The following is a 6,138-nucleotide window of genomic DNA, read 5'->3' as shown; positions in this document are numbered from 1 at the left end:
CCCCATGTGTACTGCCTATGCATTAGGAAAGGTGTGGTTTGAGGCACAGCAGGGTGGAGATTAAGATGGTTTTCCCAGGGCTAGCCATCCTGGTTATCCTTGTGATGGGGACTTGGACAGCTCATGGTCTGCAGGAGGAGGTAAATGGGGATCGCATGTGTGGGCACCTACAGAAGTGGGGGGTGCCTAATCTGGACTGGCTTGGAGGTCAGAAAGGAGGAGTTGGAGGTACATCTGCAGAGATGGGGTATGGAAAACAGTGACAGCCAGAGTGAAGGCCCAGAGGTGTCAGCCCTGTGCTGCAACAGAGGGTAAGGCTGGAGAGTGCAGCCCTCAGGTCCTGGGAAGCCACAAGTGCCAGGCCAAGGAGCTGGGACTTCATCTTGAGGGTGGGGTAGGGGTGTCAGGGCACAGAAGAGTGTGAAATAGGAAGCAACCAGTTCAGATTTGTATTGTAAAAGAGCTCCGAGAACTGTGAGCAAGGTGGACAGAAGGAGAGGGACGAGGAGGAGGGGCAGGAGCCACAGGAAGGGAGGAGCAGAGAGTGATTTGGCAGAGATGGGACCCGATGACAGATCCCATGGAGCCTAGAGTGGGGGCCTGAAGGATGAGAAGTCAGGAGAGGCAAGAAGGCAATTCTGATACGCATCTGGAATATACCAGCCACTGCTTACGCTGTCCCGTGCCATCCTCCCAGCCACCCTGTGAGGTATTTACTCTCATTGTAGACATGAGAGGTTAGGAGACCTGACCAAGGTTTCATAGGTCCTGAGCCCTGAGCCACACTAGACACCAGGCCTGAAGCTGGGCACACAGTCCCGGGATGGGCTGGCACTAAGCACCTTCACCAGCGAGTGTCCCTTAAAAGCTCCCTTCTGCCTGCTATTTCAAAACCTGGAGGCTCTGATGGTGGCCCCATGTTTCTCTGCGGCCCCTTGCTTACCACTGATACCCTCCACCGCCCTGGGAGGACTGTCCTCTCTCCCATCTCACCTGCACTAGAGAGGGACCGAGGAGAGGAGCCCAAACTAGGGCTAGGATAACTCAGCCTGCCCATGGCCACCTGTCCTTCAGGGCTCCCTGGCATGAGGACCCTTAGCACATCTGAAGTTGCTGACATTCTCAACAGGTCCTTGGGCCCATCCTTTTTAAGAGAAGAAACGGCCACTCTGTTGTGTTCTCTTGAGGACCCCTGGAGCATAAGTGCAGCGCTTCCTGTGTTATTTTCAGAGCCTAGAACAGTGCCTGGCACATAGTGGATGGCCAATGAATGTTAAATGACTGGATGACATGCCTGTGGGACATTTAGGTGACAAATTCAGAAAGCGGATGAAGAGTCAAGTCCGTATTCACCTCAGATTCAATTCAGGAATGAGTTTGGGACAGGGATGGGGAGGTCACAGATGCTTGTAATTGATGGCCGGAGAGAGGGCTGAGGAGCAGGACCCAGGTAGGCCACAGCAGGAGTAGAGCAGGTGAGATGCGGTTTCCTTTGGAACTAAGACATCCCTAGCATATTAAACACAGTATCTTTCACTTCCACAAAGAAATGCACTCTCTCCCACTTCTCTTGAACCATGAAGCCCTCTCAGTCCATCCTTGGTTTCCATGGATACAAGCGAGCAAGAACACAGGGAAGGATGCTGAGTGCTGCTGGGAGCAGTCTGGGGGGAGCTTCTGGGGGCAGCCACTCTCGACCTGAAGCAAGGGCCGCCATGTGTGAACGCTGAGCTGTGGCCACATCTGACAGTTTACCAAGGGCACCCAGAGATTCAGACTTTAATATGAAATCTGGTTTTTGGATGTTGGCAACTAAGTTAGATTCTTTTTTAACCTGTTTAAAAAAATAATAAACATGGAACAAATCCAGCATGAGGACAGCCACGGAAGAAATGAGAGGGCAGGAAGCGGCAACATCACAGCACTGGGCAGAGAAAGCAGAAGGAGCCTCCAGGGGCAGAGGACAGATGACAGCCTCTGGAGAGCTAAGGGCAGGGAGGCGAGGGCGGGGCAGGAGTGTTTCCAGAAGTTGCCAACAGTGTCATCCAGGCAGATAAGGCCAAGGAGTCCCCATCGCATTTCGCAACAAAGTGACGATGTTTGCCAGATCAGTTTAGCAGAGAGCTGGGGCAGCAGCCAGGGTTAGAGGAACTAGGCGGGGGAGGGCCGGTGAGATGTAGAACGAGAGTAGATGAGAGAGTGTAGACAACTCTCTTAAGAGGCTTGGCTGTGGTGGGCCAGGAGGAAGTCTGACCACTAGCAGCTACAGTCAGCTGGGCAGCCAAGATGGGTGGAGGGAGGAATATCGGCAGTATCTGCCCAGGGAAGGTGGTAGAAGAAAGGGTTGTGGGGGGGGGAGTGGGGGGGGGGAACAGTGGGGACAGAAGGGTGAAGAACAGAGAGTTGGAGACTGAATCTCAGGAAAGAGGAGCTAGCCTAGATGGAAATAAACACAAGCATGGAGCACCTGCTCTGAACATTGCCTCTCTCTACCTGGAACCACAGGGCAATAGCTTATATATAATTTAATCCTAGAAAATCACTTAAGAGAGATGTCACTAAAGGCATGTTTCATATGAGGGAACTGAGGCTCAGAGAGTGAAAATGACCTGTCCAAAGCCACTCAGCCAGAACATCCTGGGTATGTTCCTCCAAAGATCAAAAGCTGAGGTGCTCCCCACTGCACCTCCCAACTGTCCCCTCCAAACCTTAGAGCTGCAAGGATCACAGTGTTCCAAAGCTGGGGTGTGAGGCTGTGCGGGTGGAGGCCATGGGAACTGGGAAATGTCCTTGTGCCAGGCAGGGGAGGCCATTAGCGCCCTTGGAGAGTGCAATCTCCAACCGAGGGGGCAGAGCCCACAGCGGGGGCATGAGTGGGCAACCAGAGAGGCAACAGGCAGAGGAGGGGCTTTTGTCTGCTCTGAGCAGTTTGAGCTCATTTGAAGTCAGCAGGAAGAGAGGCAGTGCAGGGTGAGGGACTGGAGTACAGAGGACAGAGAACTGATGATTCTGGTCCTGCCTCCTCAGTGCCGGCTCCGATGTAGTCTTGGAACATGCACAGTCCCGTGGACCCCTCCAAGCAGTCCTACTAGGGGAAGGCAGCTGAGACCATGGGGGAAAGGGCAGGGCCCCTCGGTGCACGGATTCCAACAACCCTGTGAGTGGAGGAAGGGCCCCTCCTCAATGGAGCCTAAAGGGGGGAGGAGGACTAGGGCTCCAGGGGCCGTAGTGGAGCAAGAAGCTTGCTGGGAGTCTGGGAAGAACTCACGGGGCCAGGCCAGCCCTGGGAGATTGTGTGGTGAGGTCACTGCGAATGGCCAGGGAAGGCCCCAGGACAGGACTGGGTCCTTCCACTCAGGGCTGGGGCGGGGTGGGGCACTAAAAGGCCAACTCAGCTTTCACCCATTTCCCTGTCACTGACAAAAGTGACTACTACTTGGGTAGATTAGGAGGGACTCCTGCCATTCAAACGAGTTTAAGCTAAAACAGGAATAATTTGGCTCATTTAACTAGAAAAGTTAATGGCAGTGGGAGTCTCTCTGAGCTTGCTTTCTTGCTTACTCTCCATGTCTCAGCTCTGTTTTCCTCATGCTGGCTGTATTGTCAGGTGGCTCTCCCCATTATTGGCAAAGATGCCCCTCAACCAGCCCCAGGCCCACATCCTGCCAGCTCAGTAGCCCAGGTGGAAGCTTTCTTAACGGTTCCAGCAATAGGCTCAGAGCTAACACCCATTGGACTGACTTGGGAAACATGTCCATCCCTGAAGCAGTCCCTGCAGCTGACCACCAGCGTGGACTCCATGCTCCCCTCTGGAGCCTGTAGTGGAAAAGCAGCCAGAAAACAGGGATAGGGATGGCACTGGGCACACTTCCTCCCCTCCACACCCAGGACCCCGGCCCCCTGACTCTCACCCTAGTCTCCACAGCTATAGCCTCAAGAACTACTTCTGACCGAATTCTAGCCAGGCCACACCCCTGGAAATGGGGGTGACAGGAGGGGAAGCAGGGAGAGCATATGGTTGTGAAGTGACATGGGATAGACCTGGGTTCCCATCCAGGCTTTGTTCCTCACTAGCTGCATGCCTCTGGGCAAGTCACTGCCCCTCACTGAGCCTCAGTTTTCCCATCTGTAAAACAGTAATAACAGCTGACACATCAATAGCACCTACTGTATGCAGTTGTCATTTTAAGCACTTTCTAGATACTTTTTTATCTTTATTTTTTTTTAATTTTTTTTTCAACGTTTATTTATTTTTGGGACAGAGAGAGACAGAGCATGAATGGGGGAGGGGCAGAGAGAGAGGGAGACACAGAATCGGAAACAGGCTCCAGGCTCTGAGCCATCAGCCCAGAGCCCGACGCGGGGCTCGAACTCACGGACCGCGAGATCGTGACCTGGCTGAAGTCGGACGCTTAACCGACTGCGCCACCCAGGCGCCCCTCTTTATTTTTTTTAAAGAACTTTATTACTTTTTTTATTTGAGAGACAGAGTGCACACAAGCAGGGGGGAGGGGCAGAGAGAGAGGGAGAGAGAGAGAATCTTGAGCAGGCTCCACGCTCAGCACTCAACTTGGAGTCTGATGCAGGGCTCAATCCCATGATCCTGGGATCATGACCTGAGCTGAAATCAAGAGTTGGATGCTCAATCAACTGAGCCACCCAGGCAACCCTCTAGAAATGTTTTAAAAATCTTCAAACAGACCCTGTGAGTAGGTACCATCATGATCATCCCCATTTTATAGGTGAAGATGAATGAGACAAGAAATGTCCGGCAATGAGTCTAAGGACACATGGTTAGCAAAGTCTGTGCGGTGACAGCAATGGACTTATCAGGAGCAGAGCTAATGTGGTGAAGTGGCTGAGCACTCCCACCCCCTAGGGGCAGATGCCTGGGAAATGCTGTAAGCACTGTAACGATGACAGGCACTCTTGAAGTTTTGCTTGGTTGGAACCTGGCAGAGGCAGGATAAGGACAGAGAAGGCTCTACCAGCTGATGCTGAAAAAGTCCTGAGGCCAACATATCAGCCTTAAAACCTTCCCTAAGAGATGCTGAGAAGCACAGAACCCTGGGGCGCCTGGGTGGCTCAGGCAGTTAAGTGTCCGACTTTGGCTCAGGTCATGATCTCACAGTTTGTGGGTTCAAGCCCCGCATCTGGCTCCGTGCTGACAGCCTGGAGCCTGCTCCAGATTGTCTCCATCTCTCTCTGCCCCTCCCCCACTCATGCTCTGTCTCTGTCTCTCAATAATAAATAAACATGCAAAAAATTAAAAAAAAAAAAAAAAGAGAGGGAGAGAGAGAGAGAAAGAAGCACAGAACAGAAAGATGGGCATGGGGAACAGCCAAGCTTCAAGGAGAAAGGAAGGGGTTTCTCACCTTCAAGTCTCCATCTAGTCATATTTTATCCTTACACCTCATCAAAGAGGAAACTCAGAGAGGGAAAGCCTTTTAGCCAAGGTCACACAGCAAGCGGCCAGCTTCTGGATCTGAATCCTCCCTCTTTTTTGTTTTTTCTACTCTGGGGACCCAGAAGCCACTGGACCAGCCTACCAGTGTGGAGGGGAGCTTGTGCTTTGAGGATGGGAGAGACCTGATATGTTAGTGACCTGAAGGGTGATCAGTGCTGGGAGTGGTAGACAGGAAAGCCTGGTGGCAGGACCTCCAAGGAGGCACTCAGCACCCACCCAGCCACCAGGTGGGCTTCTGGGTTCATTTCAGGGACAGCAGGTGGCTGAAGGAAGGCGGATGCACAGAGGAGAGAGTGATCAGTGTGACCTTCCTCTCACTGGTCAAGAAAACTGAAGATGACAATGGTGCCACTGAATTTGGGCAACTTAAGGGTCACTAGTGACCTTGGCTGGAATGATACCAGGGACAACAGGAGCAGGAGGAGACAGATTGCTGATATACAAATTATATGATGATGATGATGATGATGCAGAGGGATGAAGGGTGAGAAGATCAGAAAGAGTGGGCTCCAGGGCATGTAAGCCGGGAACCCTCTTTCTCTCCTGAAAATAGAGAAAACGGGGCATGGGACATGTGAGGACTCTGTACTATCTTTGTAATTTCTCTGTAAATTTAAAACTGTTCTAAAATTAAAAGTTTATTTAAAAATAAGGATGGCAAAGAGGTGAGA

Source organism: Herpailurus yagouaroundi, unplaced genomic scaffold (genome assembly GCF_014898765.1).
Source record: "Herpailurus yagouaroundi ecotype Mexico unplaced genomic scaffold, PumYag 29, whole genome shotgun sequence".
In the NCBI taxonomy this organism is placed as follows: domain Eukaryota; kingdom Metazoa; phylum Chordata; class Mammalia; order Carnivora; family Felidae; genus Herpailurus; species Herpailurus yagouaroundi.
The sequence above is the reverse complement of the archived record's forward strand: the minus strand, read 5'-3'. Positions refer to the sequence as shown.